Source organism: Falco biarmicus, chromosome 9, assembly GCF_023638135.1.
Source record: "Falco biarmicus isolate bFalBia1 chromosome 9, bFalBia1.pri, whole genome shotgun sequence".
NCBI lineage: Eukaryota > Metazoa > Chordata > Aves > Falconiformes > Falconidae > Falco > Falco biarmicus.
In genome coordinates, this window is record NC_079296.1 from 27,060,089 (window position 1) to 27,077,379 (window position 17,291).

At 58.2% G+C, this 17,291-nt stretch overlaps 1 long non-coding RNA gene across 1 annotated transcript; it reads right to left on the reverse strand.

Moving 5' to 3' along the window:
• Window positions 1-6,856: 6,856 nt before the first annotated feature.
• On the reverse strand, window positions 6,857-11,321 carry LOC130155322 (uncharacterized). Its single transcript, XR_008824000.1, has 3 exons — window positions 11,146-11,321; window positions 9,259-9,445; window positions 6,857-7,082 (listed from the first exon to the last, which is right to left on the reverse strand). It is a non-coding gene; the product is annotated as an uncharacterized LOC130155322 (long non-coding RNA).
• Window positions 11,322-17,291: the final 5,970 nt, after the last annotated feature.

Below are 17,291 nucleotides of genomic sequence, written 5' to 3' on the forward strand. Positions count from 1 at the left end.
GGCTTGGTCAGGCAAACCAGAGGGTGCTGCAGCAGGGACATGGAGCTCAGAGCTGGGGGTGACTATCCAGCCAACATGCCCCCCCCCAGCGTGCCAGTGGCCTCTTGCTGCCTGGCCTCGTGTGCTAGCCCCACAGAGTGCTCCCATGGGACCCCTGCACCTCCCAAACTCTGCTGAAGACAAAGGGGTCCTGGCTGCACCCACAGCCCTTTGCTGCACCCCGTGAACTGCTGTGACCCCGAGGTGCCTCTCCTCTCTCTGTCACCACCTCTCCCACATCTCTGCCCTGAATCCTGGGGGCTGTGTTGGGGGCTGCCCTCTTTCCTGGGACTGCCGTGGGCATGGCAGTTGCATCAGCCAGGACTCTCGCAGCAGCTCCCACAAACACCATGGGGTGGGGGGCTCCCGGGCTGACAGACCTTCGGGGAGCTGTGGTTTGCAGGAGAACTACAATATTTTGCTCTGGTAAGAGGTAAAATCCAGATGGTGGGAAGGGCTGCATGGTGAAACCCCCCTAGTGCCAATGCAAGCATGATTTATTTAGTTGCAAATAATTTAGCCCTCTTTTATCAGGTTGCCCGCTCTGCGATGGGCCCACAGCTTGTACGTTTGGTGCTCGTGGTCACTTGGTGAGGAGCTCACCCTTTCTGCTTCACTTAGCAAAGCCTCGGGGTACCTCTGGGGGTGGGCGGGTGCTGGGCCCATGGGGACAGGGACTGGGCCATACTGGGTTCCCAGTGCCTGGTTCCAGCCCCTCCATCCTCAGCAGCTGACATGGGGCTCTCCTGCATCTTGAGCCATTTAAAGGACACGAGTCAAAGCAGGGGTCACGGCTCCACAGCATCAGCTGCTTCCCACTCCGTCTCCCTCCCAACTCGGCTGCTCTCGGCAGCAGAACAGAGCGGTAAATATGTGCAGCATTACATATGTATAATGGAGTGTAAATAACCCCAAAAAGTGCATTGTAAATAGACTCCAAGTTTATCCTTTATTAATGAGGCACTGAGTGCCCTGCTGTTTTAGAGCAGCGAGACCTTCATAATATCAAAACCTAAATTACACTTGTGTCTCTCATTCCCAGCAAACGACAGCATCATTTCAGGCCTCTTTGCCACTTGTATTTATTTATTCTGGTATTTATTTATCCCTCCTGCCCAGCATGTGGGGTGGCTTGGAAGATGCCCCCTGCCCTCCATGTGGGAGGCAATGCCCCCCCTGGGAGCAGGCCCCCATCCCAGGGTCCTGGCACAGCCAAGGAGCCAGGGTGTTGCCTTATGGCCCAGGACTGCTCTGTGCCGGCTGGTGAGATGGGGCAGACCTAGGAAACATAGGACTGGGACCCATTTCTGCTAGGGCTTCAGACACCACCAGAGCCAGAAGTCCCCTCTTTCCAAGGACTGGAAGTCACTGGCAAAATCCTGTGGTGTCTTTTGGGTGTGTTTGCTCCTGTGGACCCTTTTAAAGCCATCCTCCTTCCATCCAGACCTGGAAGGGTAGAAGCAAGGAAGCCCCATGCTCATGGGACATTAGTTTCTCATCAGCTTTTTCTTTAGGATATTGGGGCAGGATCTCTGTTTGGGGCTGTCAGTCCTTGCAAAAGCAGGACCTGAGCTTGCCCTGCCCGGGGAGGCATTCCCAGCCACTCCACTGCGGGCTTCTCAGGAAGGATATGACTGAGTGAGCTCTGAGTGCTTCCCCACGTCCAAAGCTGCTTCCCCATATCCAAAGCAGTTCTCTGGATTCAGGCCTCCAAAAGCACTGGTTCTGCTTGATGAAGGTAAGGCTGTATCCTCTATAGTGTCCAAACAGACCCTGAAAGATTGGAGAAGGTACAAAGAAGAACCCAAGAAATTACTTTGATGCCTGGAAGTGCTCCTGATCCTCTTTAAGGTTTGCAGAAATGAGGATGACTGTCTCCAAATGGGCAAGTGCCTTCCCATGCTGTATGCAATGCTAAAGGGTGGGTAAGTTTAAGCATTAAGGTATACACTTGGAGAGCTGGAGCTTACCCCAGCCAAACTGGTATGGGAAAGAAGGCCCCAGTTTGCACTCTCCAGATACTTTGAAATGGGTTCCTCAAGGAAATGATCATGTTCCATCACTTGTTATCTCCAGATTCTGCAGGGAAGCTGCCTGGAGGGTGCTTGGCTCAAGGTGAATGGTCACATCCTTACTGGGAAGCTGATGAAAGCTTCCTGGACACACCCTGGTGTCCCTGTGCCAGTACTGGTGGCCAGTGAGGCAGCAAGCATCTCTGGGCTGTGGCCAGACAAGCCCAGGAGCATTCAGTGTGAATGCTCCTTGTCAGAATGCTGCCTGCCAGTGCTCATGGTCCCTGTGGCTCCAGCAGGGGTGGGCTCCTGGGGATGGATTCTGCTAATGATGGGGACCCACTAAGCCTCTGAGGCTAAAACTTTCTTGTACTAGCTTCACTAAGTGTTCTAACAGTGAACTGCCCCTGTCACTTCAGCAGGGGTGTGCCCTGGCTCTCCCAAAAGCTCACCTGACTGCAGTCATCATCGTCAGGCTCCATCAGGGACCAGTTTTGAGTGGGGTGTGGTTCCTGCGTGCTCTGAGCAGGGTGAAAATGCTGCTCCTGCTTCCTCCAATGTGGAGAACAGGGAGCTGGAGCAGCACTCCACTGCCCCACGGAGATGGGTGCAGGATTGGTCCCTGCCTTTTGTCTCACCAGCAGAGGAGAAGCTCCAGAACCAAGCAGTCCCGTAAGGCTGCCTGCAGCTTGATGGTACCCGAGACTGCACCGCAGCGTCCTGCCCCAGCACTGGTGACCCCAAAGCAGCTTGGTGCAAGGCTGAGCCCCAGGCACAACCCCTCCAGGGCCAGGCTGGCACTGTTGTCCCCTTCAGCCCAGGTAGGTTCGTGCATGCTTTCCTCGTCCGTGTTTCCAGTGCAGCAGCCATGGGAGGATGATGCTGGACATGGGAGGCATTGCCCAGGGGAGGTCGGTTTGCAAACAGCCCCTGTGTCTGCAGCCTGGACCCAGGATGCGTCTGGGGGATGATTTACTCCCCCGCAGGCCCCAGCTGCTCAGGGCTGTTCAAAGCAGGGCAAAGCTGGCAGAGGAGCTGGTGTGGTGTGGGGCTCGTCACTGGCCCTCTCTGGTTTCTGTTCTGGAGCAGGGGGGACGTGGCTGCAGGGCTGCATGGTGGCAAGGACGTGGTGCATCTGGCACAGCACACCGTGGGGAGCAGCCCAGGCTGACAGGCAGAGCTCAACATCAGTACTCACAGAGGATCTGAGACTGCGGGGTGGGGGCAGGACCCCCACTCCCCACCCCTACCCCCCCCATCCCCCGCCACCGCCCCACCATCTCCCAGTGCCCATACTGGGGCACTCCACATAAGCCCAGTCAGAGCCTTGTGTGCAAACGTGCCTTCAGTAAAAGCATGGAGAAGGCAAAAGTGGCGGGGACCCCTTCCCTTCAGATACAGGGTTTGTCCTGCAACAGCCCCTCTGCCCTCCCCAGCACCCTGGGGAATGGGCATGGAAGGGGAGGGGAAAGGGCAGCAAAGGAGCAGGACATGGCAAATGATGGAACAAGGAGCTAGGACCAGCCCCTCCCCACTGCCAGCCCGGCCAGCCCTGGACCCCCGAGCACCACTCGTGGTAATAACTGCCAGGACACAAGTGACCCAGAGGGCAAAGGCTGCACCCCCAAAATTAGGAAATCACCCCAGATGGCGAAACACCCCCTCTGGTTTTAGCATAGAGTGGGAGGCTCTCAGCACAATCCCAGGGCATCTTCTGCCTGGGAAGGGTGACTTCAGCCATGAACGGGTCCTCTTGGCACCTTCTTTTAGTTTTGTTTTGCACAGTGGTGGTAGGAGTCCACCAGGGAAGGGGACAAGGACGTGGGGACAGGGACGCAGTGTTGAGGGCGTGCCTGTTCCAGGCATCACAGCCCTGTGCACACCCTTATGCTACGACAAACCTGGCTTGCTCCTGGCTGAACGTCATCCTGCAGTGGGGTCTCCCCGGGCTGAGACCACAGCTCTCATCTCCTTAAAGTGCAAAGCCAGCTCCAGGCAAGCCTGCAGTTTCACACGGGCTCTGATCAGGAGTCTTTTTGCAGGGGAAAAACCTAAAATAGGTGATTTTTTACGGTGTTCTGGGAAAAGGGCGCTCAGCTGAAACCCAGCAGTTTGGAGGGGTGGACAACAGTGATTTGTTTCTTTTGAAAGCCTAAAATATTTCCTCAGCATTGACTGGACCCTCTCAGCCTCTTAAAAAAAAAAAAAAAAAGAACAATTTAAGGGCATATTTGAGGAGGGAAAAAAAGTGTTTGTTACCCTATAGAAAAGATAATATTCTATCAATGCCTGCAGGTCCATGGGCAGCGGTCTACAGGAGCAGGTGTCTGCAGCAGGCACTGGGTGCTGGGGCTGGTCTGGGTGCGGGAGCCCGGTGTCGGGGTGGCTGAGGCAAGGGTGCCCAGTGTTGGGGTGGCCGAGGCAAGGGTGCCCGGCGAAGGGTGCGCACCAGCAGATGGCACTCCCAGAATTTATTGCTACAGCAAGCTGCCTCTCGGAGAGCAGTCATGTAGGAGATGTCCTATTATATGGGCAGTTGACTTTAATAGTCATTGTGTGCTTAAAGCACAGCAAAACAACAGTGGGAAAAAAAAAAAAAAATCCCCACTCCACTTGGATGGCCCTTTTCCCCCCAGCCCTGCTAGTCTATTTGTACAGTAAATTAAAAATATGAATCACTTCTCTCTACTGCCTCCCCAAACACTCATCCTGTCAGGCTCTGTGTTGTCTTCATTTGTATTACCTTAATTTAATGTTAATTATGTTCTTCATTTACAAAGAACAAGCATTTACACTCCCTGTCTGGGGATTTTCCACGCTCGCGGTCTCCACAGACTGGGAGGCAAAGGGGAGCGGCAGAGGCAGCGGCGCTGGGGAGGAGGCTGTTAGCACGGCCACGGGGATGAGGGGAGTGGGGATCCCACCCCCCGAATGAACCGGTAATGATGAGCACTATTGCCTTCCGATTTATGAAACCGTATTGCTGCCTGTGCTTAAATCCCCCCTAATAAATCCTTTTTAAAAGGTCCTTGGCCAATGGAGGGCAGTGATTTATGGCAGAGAGCCGGGGCGCAGGGAGGGTTTGGTGGCAGGGTTTGCAGCCAGGGGACTGGGGACCCAGTTGGGGATGTCACGGGGCTGGGAGCCCCGCCACCACTGGCCAGCCCTGAGAAAATTTCCAGGACACTTTTTCCCTAACGTCTGCAGCTTGTCAGGTGCTGTTGGTGGTGGGCTGACCCACAACCATGGTGTGGATGAGGACCGTCAGCCCCTGCTCTGCGCCCCTTTCCCCACCAGCACCTGGAAATAATTAACCCCGTCCCAGTTCTCCCCACGCCAGAAACCCCCAGCCTGGGTGACAGCCCCAGGTGCTGGCCGGGGACCCAAACTTTCGGGTGCATTAACAGAAGTGACTTTGGGCTGTGTGGGGGTTCAGGTCTTTAAAAATATCCATGCGGGTCCCCCCAAACCTGACTCTGCCATGCACGGAGCTTGTGTCTGGAACAGGGAAGGACAGAGAGGAAGAGCAATGAAGGAAAGTCCTGGGAGCCTCCCGGGGACATGGGCCACATGTGGCCTTCTTCACAGCCTGCCTCTGCCCATCCCCTGGGATGGGGGTGTGGGGGTGAAGGTGCTGCGCACAGCGACATTTTCAAACCTCGCGCCTCCCCTCTGCACCAAGCAGGGTTTAAGCACTGCCCACGCCTGCCTGAGCGCTGCCCATAGCTGCCGGCTCCCTGCCCATTGCCCGAAATTACGGCATCGTGTCCAGTCACAGGCTGGGGACCTGCGGGTTGGATTTGGGCAGAGGAAGAAACATTTCTGGACCCCCCTGGGCTACATCAGGGCTCCTGGAGTCACATTTTGCAGTGCAAACCAGGGTTTCTCCAGGACATTGTGGGATCTGGGAGGGCAGTGAGTAGAGCTGGCTGAGACACTCACCATAAAAAACTCCCAAACACCCCAAAATCTAATTTAAAAATAAGTAAAAAAAGCCACCCAAAGCCTCCTGTTCTGTATGATCACAGGAATCCCAGAAAGCACAGAAAACAGACTCCCCACTATGAAAAACCAGGGTGCCATGCACCCTCTGCTGCTCACTCTCCTTCCCATCACCTGTTTCCACGGCAACAGCCAAATATTATGGGATGAGGACCTGAGCCCCCTTGCCCTGAGACAGCCCCAGGGCCTGGGGCAGGTCTCCTCGCTGGCTGCTTGTGGTGGGGAGGGTCCCAGGTTTGGCCCTCCGGACTTCTGCCCACGCGCTTGGCATGCAGCCGCAGAGCCCCATCCTGAAGCACCACTTGTGGGGTGCTCAGCCCCCTCTGCCTTGTCTGCAGCTCACCCCACGCCCCACTCCTGCCTTTGCCCAGCCACAAAGGTGACCCACTGAGGGGTCACCTCCCCCCCAGCCTGTCCTGCTGCCACGTAGGTCTGAGGCCACTCATGTCATGACATGAGTGGCTCAAATACACCCTGCAGGACAAACACCACCCCCCTCCAGGGGGGTGACCGTGGGTGCCATCCTCCGCTGGCCATGCCTGCGTGCTCCTGCACGCTCTCCCTTATTAACAATGACCTTTCCACCGCACTTGCCGCCGATTCCCCAGTCCCAAATATCTTTTAAATGGGTTTCAGGAGCTGATGCACGCTCCGTTAAAAGGCCACTGCATCGCACCCGCACTGTCCCACGTCCTCCTGTGCTGCAGCCCCCCGTCCCCCCGTCCCCGTGCAGCGCCACCCGCGCACAGGCTCACACTAACATTTTAATTAATGACAACGGCTTCTTTTTTTTTTTTTCTTCCTCCCCTCATAAGCACTTTAATGTGTGTTCGCAGCCTGGCTGATCCCCACAGCCATGGAAATATTAGGTTGACGGATGTGGTCTGTCGCCAGTGCTCCCTCAACGGGTCTGCCTGTCAGCTCGCCGATGATGACATTAACACAGGAAGAAAGTGATGACAAATGCCCGTTATCAGGGAACGAGGCCTGTGACAAATCGCACGGCGCCTCGCGAGCAGCCCCATTACGCTGTAATAAAAAAAGATGGATGGCTCAGCGCACCGGGGCCCCACGCTAATGCGATTTTGCCTGGTCTCTCCGGGTTCTAATTAAGGCAGAAAACAGAGAACGAACAGGAGTCCCCTGTGCCCCCACCCAGCTCCCCCCTCAGACACCCTGTGGTGATGGGCGCTCGCCCTCAGGGATGATGCCCCTCCAGCCATCCCCGTGCCTCAGCCCCTTGGGAGAGGGGTTTTGGGAGGGATGCTGATGGACAAGAGGTGCAGATGTCTGCTGGGGGGCTTGTGGTAGAGGTGGGGGCTGGGGGGGACCCCCCAGACTGTGTCTGCCCATCCCGCCTCTGCTGGGTGGTCTCAAGGCTCCTCCATCCAGGGCGAAGGGAGGAGGGGGGACACGGCCACTGTCAAGTACGTCACTTGCAGACAAATGTCACCTCCACCATCTGCTGCAGCTTGTGAAGTGGGGGAGGTTGCGCTGCGTGGTGGAGAGGGGCCGGGACAGCGTCACCCAGGGAAGAGGCTCAGCTGCTGCAGAGCAGGGCCACCAGGCCCTGTGGGCACAGACAGGGGGTGGCCACCGAGGGGCTGAACAGTAAGGGGTCCCTGGGACGCTTGTGGGAAGCATCATCTTGCTTTGGGACAGGAGTGGGAGAAGGCAGATTGGGGGGGTGGTTGGGTAGGGGGGTGGTGTCAAACCCCTCCCTGGGAGATGCGGCTGTTGGTACCCACTGTGCAGTGCCCTTGGTGGCAAGGAGACAGCCACAGCTGCCAGGGAGGATGGGAGAGGGCCACATCCAGCGCCCACTGGGGGAAGGGAGCTGTGAGCCCCCTGCCACGGTGCACTCAGTGAGGATGCACACCCCACAGCCCCGGGATGGAGTGCCTAGGCTGTGCATGCAGGCACCTCTCCTGACAGAGCCTGCACCTCCCCGCTGCCCCCCACCTGCTGTAGCTGGGTGTCCCCCCATACACCCGACTGCCTGCACACCCCCTGCCCCCTCCCAGCACTTCAGCAAGGAGGTGGGTCCAGTCTTCCTCCCCACGTCCTCGGCCCCTTTGGGTGTTTTCACTGGGGTGCGGGGGAAAGATGTGCAAGTGATGGTCATTCCCCATCCTCTCCCCAGACACCTGAAGAGCATCCACAGATGTGGTCAGACTGGCAGGGTGTCTCCGTGGGCTATAGATAGCCCCACCAGCGCCTTCAGTCCAGGTCCTGAGAGAGGACCGGTTGCGCTGTCATTGGGGTCCCTCTGCATGGCTCGCTTCGGCCCCGTCAGCGCCTTGCAGGCAGGCTGAGAGGCCACACTGGTGGGCTTTTTCCATCTTCTCTGCATGTGCAGAAGGGCTGGGCAGCCCCCGCCCTCGCCACACCTGATGTGGGTGATGCTAAGGGGATGCAGCCAGCCCCTGCACGCAGTCTGCACCCTGCAGGAGAGCGTGGAGCAGCCATCTCCTGCTGCGGGGTACGGCTAGACCCAGGTGTGTTATTTACCTTAGGCCAGGCAGTTTGCAGGCTAAGACACTCCAGTTCTTTTGCTCTGTGGTGTGCATCCCCACAACTCTAGGCAGGGCACAGCAAGGCATGGGGAGCAGATGGCACAGGGGCCTGCCGGGGGATGTCACCAACCTTGGGCAACGGAGAAGGAGGCTTGGATGCAGCCTGCTCCCTGCCTGGGCATTGCGTTGCGCTGCTCTGACTGTGCTTTAGAAAGTAGTTTTTCTTTTTAGTGAAGAGCTGGGTTTCTTCAGGAGGGATCTGTGAGTGATTCCTGTCATGTCCTGGGGAACTGGTCATTTCAGGGAGCTTTTTTTTAAGCTCCCACTTATTTACTGCTCCCTATGCCCCTTCCACCTGCTCAGGCCTTCAAAGGGGGTTTGATAAACTTGAAATATTGCTGGAGCAAAACTGGTCCCAAATGGCAACCGTTTTCAGTGGTAGCATCCCAGCTCTGTAGTAAAAGCTGCTGATCTGGAGCCAGACTCACCTATCTGTACTCATCAACTTTTACATCCCAGATCTAATTTTAGGCCTGTTCAGAATGAGAGCTGAGCAACGTCCTCCAACAGCTTCTTCTGAAATAAGCTCAGCCTCCGGTGCTGTCTAGCAGCATAGATTTAACCTGCTTTCCCAAAGCCAGCAGCCAAAATAAGTGGGGAAGCCATAGAAATTATTTTAAACAAATCACCTTTGCTGAGATCCAGCTGGGAATGCATCGAGCTCCCGCTTCTGCTGTGGATTCAGACCAGAGGATGTGCTTCTTCAGCTGGGCTGAGCTTTGGATGCTGCACTTGGACCTGTCAGTGGTCAATGCTCAAGGATGGTGCAAACCACAAGCTGCTGTTGCCTGAATCCAGCTTAGCCTAAGAAGGGCCCTAAAAAAAAAAAAGGTCACCACCATAATGTTGCAAAATGACCTGCAATGGGGTCACACGAATGACTCGATAAACTTGTTGGGGAGGAGTTGCTTGTGAGGGTGTGAGCTTTCACCGCAGCCTTGCAAAGTTAATGCTCCTTGTTTGAGAAACAGGGAGGAAAAATGTGTGTTGTCAGTTGGAAGTGTCAGTCTGGACACCAACGGATGCCTCCGTTTGCACACAGGAGCAGGAAGCCTGGTGGGACCACAACAGACCCATTGCATCTGTGGGACGGCCAGGCAGTGCCAGGAGAGCCATGCAGCCCTGCGTGTCCGGCTGAGGGGGTGGCAGCCAGCACACTCCAACCCTTGGCAGTACAGCCCACCGAGACAGAGCCCATCCCACCACGGGCAGGCAGATACTGCTTATCTCTGGGAAAGTCCTGGTGTCTTACATGGCTACGGTTTGCTACCTTCTCATCCTTCCGCAGCAGAGAGCACAGGCAGGGTGTCAGCAAGGCTGTGCTACATATGCAGCATCAACCTGAAATTTAGGCCAGACCAGGGCCATGTAACTCCAGCCAAGGGCAGCACAAACAATTGCCAAAAACCCAGCCCTGGTCCTGTCTCAAAGATGGTCTTAAGGGAGAGATTTGTGCAGACACTTCGGGGGGATGCAGTTTTCACCCCAGGGACTGTCTCAGCCTCAGGACCCTGCTCTGCCCCTGGGATCACATGTGCCACCCTGTCGGTAAGTCCTTGGCCGAGCCAGCACACTCTGTGTGTAAACTACACTGTAGAGAGAGCTGCTCCTGGCAAAATAAAGCCAAATCAGGAGCATCGGGAGACTGGGCAAGCAGGGAGCTCCTGCAGTGCAGCCGAGGGGTGGGAGCCCTCCAAGCAACAGGACCGTGGCTGTGTTTGTTGCCAGTTTCCCCTCCGCTGCCTGGGCAAAGCTGTGCTCCTGCCAGAGCAGGGAAACCCCAGCCCAGGGCACACGGATGACATTAGCCATGGTAGTGCCGTCCCTGGGGGACACCTGGGTCCTGCCCAAGCACAAGACAGCAAGGGAATCACTGTGCTGCGTAACCGCTCCTGTGGAGCTTCAGGAGTCAGAAACCTTGTTCTTCTTGTGCTCTCATCACTTTTTAAAATGTTCTGCCTTATTGCTGGACAGTGGGGAGCTCTCAGTGTGTGGTCAGGAGCAGGGCAGGTGTTTTTTATAGTGTCCCCAAGGACTCCCCTCAACCCACTCAGACCACCTAGACTGGTCAGGCTGGCATCATCCCAGGACGGGGAGCAGCTGCTTGGTGGGTATGGGAATATCAAGGTTTACAGCCATGCTGAGGTCCCACCTCAGTAGTTGCTGCAGGCAGGGATACGGCAGCTGATACGGCTGTCCCCAAAGCTCAACTGCCATAGTCTGGCCGTGTTGCTGGGCTGGTTATCCAGTCCAGCTGGGAAAACAAACAGGGCTTATTGCCGAAACGCATGGAGAGTACGCTGCAATGGGGCCGAGTGACACAGGGCCCATACGCACTGGAGTGGGAGCAGGTCAGAGACCTAGAGAGATATGTGTCCCAAAGGGGGAGCAGGAGGAGTGTAACCCCCCCCGGAGACTTCTGCACCCCAGGGCTGATGGATCAAGTAGGAGGTGGGAGCAACACACCAACGGGGATCATGCTTCAGGCCACACTGTGGCATCACATTTTGCTGTACCTGTGCCAGGTCCTCGTGGTCCCTCATCCCAGCGAGTCCTAGGCGGGGGCTGGGCTCAGACCCCTGTGCCCTCCCTGGCTCTGCTGTCAGTGTTCATGAAGCCATCAGCGCGTGGGTGCCTCAGATTCACCTCCAACAAGAAGCCACCCCTCCAGGCTTGCTGCTGCTGCTGACCCAGGACCCTCTGTGGTGAAAGTGGGAAGAGAGCATGGTCAGGAAGAGCCCTCAGGAGTGGGGGACAGGGACAGGGTGGAGGGGGACACGCTGGGAGCTATGCCTGCCCCAGCTCTGCTATCCCTGGCTCTGGGTAGCTGAGCCATTGCAACCGGGAGCCTCGGCAGCCCCCCTGCCCTGTGTCCCCCCTCCTTGGCCCCATACCAGCCACTTCACTTTCGCTGTAGCTCTGCTGACCTGCCATTAGTTATAATGCCTGAGCCAAAGCAGGAGGTCAGCGCAGGCTGGCCCGAACATAAATCAGCTCCCTATGGGCAAGGAGGCTGGGGCATGGCAGCGACAGGTGCCCACCACGCGTTGCAGGAGGCCCCCTCAGCCCTGGGATGCTGCCCAGGCATGGAGGCCTCACCCCCTCTTCTCATCCAGCCGGCATCCCCAGGGGACCCTGCTGTCCCCTCAGCAGATCCTCGGGGCGATGGAAGCACCGAGCCACCCGCCCCGGGGGACGAGGGACACGGTGGGGTCCAGCCAGAGAGAAGTTGCGTGTCCCCCCAAAACGAAGCAGCGGGGCTGAGCCCCCCACAGCCCAGCGAGGGGCTGGGGGACCCGCCCGCGAGGTGCCTGCAGCAGGACCGGGGGCCACCGGGGGGCCGTGTGGGCAGCGGGTCGGAGGGCTGAGGGGGCAACCTGGGGCCACCTCCCGCTGCCCTGCGGGGGGGCACCTGGGTGGACGGGGGTCCCCCCGCCACGGGGCTGGCTGGCAGCCCAGCGCGGCCCATCCCCAGTCCTCCAGCTCCCTCTGCTGCCTGCGAGGGCGGCGGCCGCCCGAGCCCACCGCGTCGGGGCCGGGCCGGCCGGGAGCAGCTCCCCAGCCGCCCAGGGACCCCGGTAAGGTGCGCACCCACGGGGCGACAGGGCCACCGCACCCGCAGCCCCACCCCACCCCCACCCCCCCGGTCCACCGCCCTGGAGAGGGAGTGCGGGCGGGGGAGCTGCTGGAGGCATGGGGGACCCCAGCCCTGGGCAGCCCCCGGGCAGCTGGTCAGCCCTGCGAGGGCCAAGTGGGTGGCTGCAGAGCCTGGAGACCCCAAGAAGGGCCAGACCATGGCGAGAGTGCAGCCTCCATACTAGACACTGGGGACTCCACGCAGGGACGGTTCTGAAGGCCAGGCGTTTGTAAACCACTCCTTTCTGCTGAGGTGATTTTTTTTCCTCTGGGTAGACACAGGTGTCCGTGCACGCACCCTGCGAGTATCAGGAGCTGCAGAGCAGCCAGTCTATTTCTTTTTAAAAGTTGACATAAGCAGGTAAATTATCCCCAAGTAACACATTTACCACAAGAGGAGAAACGTCGGCGCTGCTGCCGCCGCCGGAGCAGGAGTGCCTGCCTCCCATTGCCCACGGTGACAGGGAGCCTGAGTTACGGCCCTGTTGGAGAGACAGCAGGTTTGTAAATGCCTCTGTTTGTGCTGTTTTCCAGCCTGATCAGAGCCCATTGATCACTGGGACAGGAGTAAAGCCAGTGAAGAGAAGCAGGAGTCAAAAAGGTGGAGGCACACGGCCGGAGCCATGCCAGGCACTGGGGACGTGCAGGGATGCTTAGATCTGGCCTTCCCTGGGACACCTCTGTGTCCTTTCCCCTCTGACGATCCCTGGTCCGAGGGCACAGCCTGCATCTTTCACCCCTCAGACAAGCTGCTTTGCTTGGACTCAGACAGCGATCGCAAAAGGGTTTAAGTCAGGACCCCACGGCACCGCAGGGGAAGGTCCCTGTGCCGGGGGGCACCAGCAGAGAGCCTCATGGCACGTATATTCCATGTGAAACAAGACTGCTTTGGGGGCGAGGACTGTGCCTTTATTTGGCCACATCTCACAGCTACTAAATGCTACCCAGGCTTCTTGAGAGCTGGGGTGCTCTTTGCACCCAGTGAAAACCAGACCCTGCCCAAGGAGCAAACAGCCTCTGGAAACGCAAGAAGGAGGGAAACTGAGGCACAGAGCAGCAGTGTAGCGAGTGGGCACATCCTGGGTTTGAGCCAGGGCCTCAGTACTGGACTTTTACAGCCTCAAGACCTCGCTGTAGCACAGCCAGTGTTGTGAGACTTACCTGAGCAACGTACAAACTGCTTGGAGTGAATTTTCGCCCAGAGACAGGTGAAGGAGGGGTCATTTGCCCAGTGTCTGCCATGAACCTGAGCAGCCCGGGACTTGCCCCCCACACACACACACCGCAGCAGCAGCCCAGCTGCTTGCACACACAGTGAGCATGGAGGAGGCACCACAGCACCACGGGACAGGGCAGAATGGGGGTCATGTTGGACCCCCCTCCTCCCAAAAGCCTCTCCCTGGGAGGGGGGCATACCACACAGCTACTCCAGGCACAGAAGCTGCCCCATCAGAGCTGGTGTGCTTTAGGCACGCGGTTGCTGCCCCCACCATGAAGTTGCCCACCCTCTCTCCCTGTGCCCTGCAAAGCTTAGGGGTGGCCAAGGGACTGTGTTGAATCAGGGCACTCTGCTCATGAGATCTTACTTGCAAGTCGCAGGCAGGTTGTTTCCTATAGCACAGGTAGGGAAACTGAGGCGGGAAGGGCTGCTGGGACTCGGGGAGCAGGGGAAGGTGACAGTGGGCCTGTCCTGGCTGCACCCTCACTGCTAGAGCAGAGGGAAAGTCACTTGTCTACCAAGCACGAAGCCCCTGCACAGACCACCTCCATGGGATTGGGGTCAGCATCGCCCCACTCAGCCGGGGGGATGATCCTGGGTTGCCCGAGAGGGCACCGTCTCCAGGCTTTGCTCCTCCAGAGACAGGCTCATGCTCCACTAGAGGACATGGCACAGCACCCTGTGACATATGCATGCCATGTTCCCATCAGGGCAGTCCTGCCATCACCTGGGTGGACCTTCCCCCAGCCAGAGACCACCCGTGCTGGAAACAGGGACACGATACAGAGCATCGGTGCTGGGACCTGGTGCATCCCCTGCTGCATCCCTCACTCCTGCTGCCCACCGACTGCCAGGCAGGGCTCTCGCTCTGTATCCACTGGCCCTAAGGATGCCCCGCAAGGTGCTTGCCCCCAGCCAGGCCCCCCCTCGGCTGCACCCCAGCACCCCCTTCACTTGCACTCCATGCCGCACTGACGTCGCCCTGGCCATCAATAGTGCTTGGTTAATTAATTTGATGAGACCAGCAGGGACTGCACTTTGCATTTAGCGAACTTCTGAGAACTTCCAACCTCATCTTCATAATTGGCCTCATAAATTTGAGGAAAGAGAGAAATCAGCAAAGCCAGAAGAGTGCGGGAGGCAGGAGAGGCCCTGCACGCAGGCGGGCGGGCACGTGAGAAGTGACTCTATTCAGTGTCCTTATTTAATTTTATTGCACAGATCCATCTTCACCCGCCCCCTCCCTGCCTAGCCCTCTCCCTCCTGCTCTCCCTGCTGGGTTCACCTAATCATGATAAATTCATATTCATTTCCCTGCCTGCTCCGGCGGGGGGAGCAGCTCCCTTACATTCGCCCGGCTGTGCTGCCATTAGCAAATATTTACTCACGAATACGAAGCACCAGTGTTAGGAGCCAAATCACCCCCTCTGCACCCCTTTTTCCCTAGCTCTGGCACCCTCCTACCCCTGCACGAGGACAAGGACAGTGACTCAGGATGGGCGTTCTCCCTGCAAGGTAGGGAGCAGGGTGGGAAGAGCTGCCATAACGCTCAAAGCTGCGGTGACTTGGCCCAGGCTTTTTCTTCCTTTTACCCCGGGGGCCAGAAACTGCCTGACCCCATCTGGACCCATCTTGGGGGTGCAGACATTGTGGGGTGGGAGCCAAGGGCTCTGTGGCAAGAGCTGAGCATCTGTCCTGGCTCCCCGACTTTCCATTCAGTCTGTAAGTGCTGCTGCATTTGGGTTTATTTTTAATTTTCAGGATGATCAGACTCACAGCCAGGGAGGGCGGGAAGGGGGTGCACTAGGGGGGAGGAATAGCTGAAGCCCCTTCCTGGGAAGCAGGAACCAGGTGACACCTCATCAGAGAAGGCTAAAACCATCTTTGCTCACCCTGCATGCACCCATCCTGGGGGCTCAGCACCCACCCCTCCTCCCAGGCACCACCAGGAGCCCCATCCCTTGTCCTCCTTCACAAGTGTGGCACCCCAGGATTTAGAAGAGGCAGAAGGTGTGCTGGGGTAAGGGGGGGGCCAGGTCCTGCCTTGCTGCAAGGGCACAAGAGGGGTCTCAGAGGAGCATGTGGCCTCAGGGGATGCCAGGCTGGAGGTTAGCCCCTGGGCTGGGGTCTGCAAGTGACTGGGAGAATGGAGGGCAGGATTAGGGGCACGAAGAGGAGACTCGTGTGGGGCAGCTCCATCCCCCCCACGCAGGGGCTAGCCCAGGGCTGACTCGGCAGGCCGCAGGGTCTAGCCCTTTATGCTTCCTCCCTTGCGCCAGGACCAGGGAGAAGCAGGAGCCTTAAGGACCCAGAAACGTCACCCCAAGCTGCTCTGGACGAGCTCCTTACTGTGCTCCTTCACCTCCCGCACCTTAGCAAGCTGCACCCAGGGCGGATGGTCCCCATCCATCCTTGGCCCACTTGGCTGCAGCTGGCCACAGGAGGGGCCTCTGCCCCCTCCAGAGCTCCTGGGCAGGGTCTGCGGGGTGAGAGGGGACAGACGTCAGGCCCCTGCCCCCCCAGAGCAAGGGGCCGGCAGGACTTCTCAGCCAGCAGCCTCCACGTGGCAGACAAGCACTAGGGCCACCCTCCTGCCATTTCCCACACATCCCCACGTCTGGCCTCTGCCTTGGGGAAAAGCAGCACAAAGAGCAGGGCCAGGGCTTTGACGTGCTGCTGCAGCACCTGTTTGGCACCAGAGTGTGAATTGCGACCCTGGGAGGGTGCGGGGGGGCTGGTGACAAAGGAGAAGGAGCTGAGGGCCAGCAGTGCCACATCTCCCACATCTCCAGCGATGTCCCCAGCACGTGGCCCTGGTGACAGAGGCAGGCCCAGCCCTCCAGGAACAGCTCAGCCCGGCATCTAGAGGTGGAGGCAAACCTGTGTTCACCAAGGGGCCAAGGTGAGCAGCTCAACACTCCACTCCCTGCCCCAGCCCAGGCAGAAATAGGCCTGTGCCCTGTTCTGCTAGGACAAATCCTCCAGGATCATCCTAGCAGCACTGCAGGAAGGAGCCCCCACCCAGCCTCCCTCTGGGGCTAAACTATCCCCAGCCCTGGACAAGGCCTGTTGTGGCCCTGCACAGCCAACCCAAAGATGAGGACCCCCCTTCTCTCTGGGGCTGGCCCCTGGGCCGCACAGCCCTCCTGGCAAGAGCGTGCCAGACCTCCCAGACCTTGGTCTGAGGCTGGCACTCCCACTCGCTCCTCGATAACCCAGCCCAGTCCTCACTGGCTCTGCCCCAGCAACCTCTGTCCTTCTCCGGCTTCTCCATCTCCCTTTTGAGCCAATCGTTCTTGCTGCTCATCTCCATGTGCTCCCCTGGCCTCCAGGCTGTTCAGATCCCCTCAGACAGCCAAAGTACTTCCATGCTCAGGACGCTGAGCTGCGGTCCCAGCACAGAACAGGAGACAGCAGCAGCCAACTCCCATACCCCCTACTGTTTGATGAATATGGTAAAGCTGACAGCAATCCCTCCCTGACTCCACACCTGAAGCAAGAGCTCAGCCCAAGGCTCAGAGCACGGGAATTGCTCCTTCCTCTGGGCACGGCCAGCCCCAGCTCAGCCCCAGGGCCAGCTGGATGCCAGGACAGAGCCAGGTCCTGCTCTGCCATGGGAGGATGGTGGCCAGCAGCTCCCTGCCCTGAGAACCAGAAGTGGTGATCCAACAGCGGGAAGGTCTCCACAGCCGCCTTCCTGCCTGTGCTGAAAACAGGGAAATGGGCTGACACAGGAGGAGCTCCTCGTCAGCCAGAGGGAAAAGTCCCAACAGTTGCAGGGCAGAGCAAAATGACAGAGATGCCAAG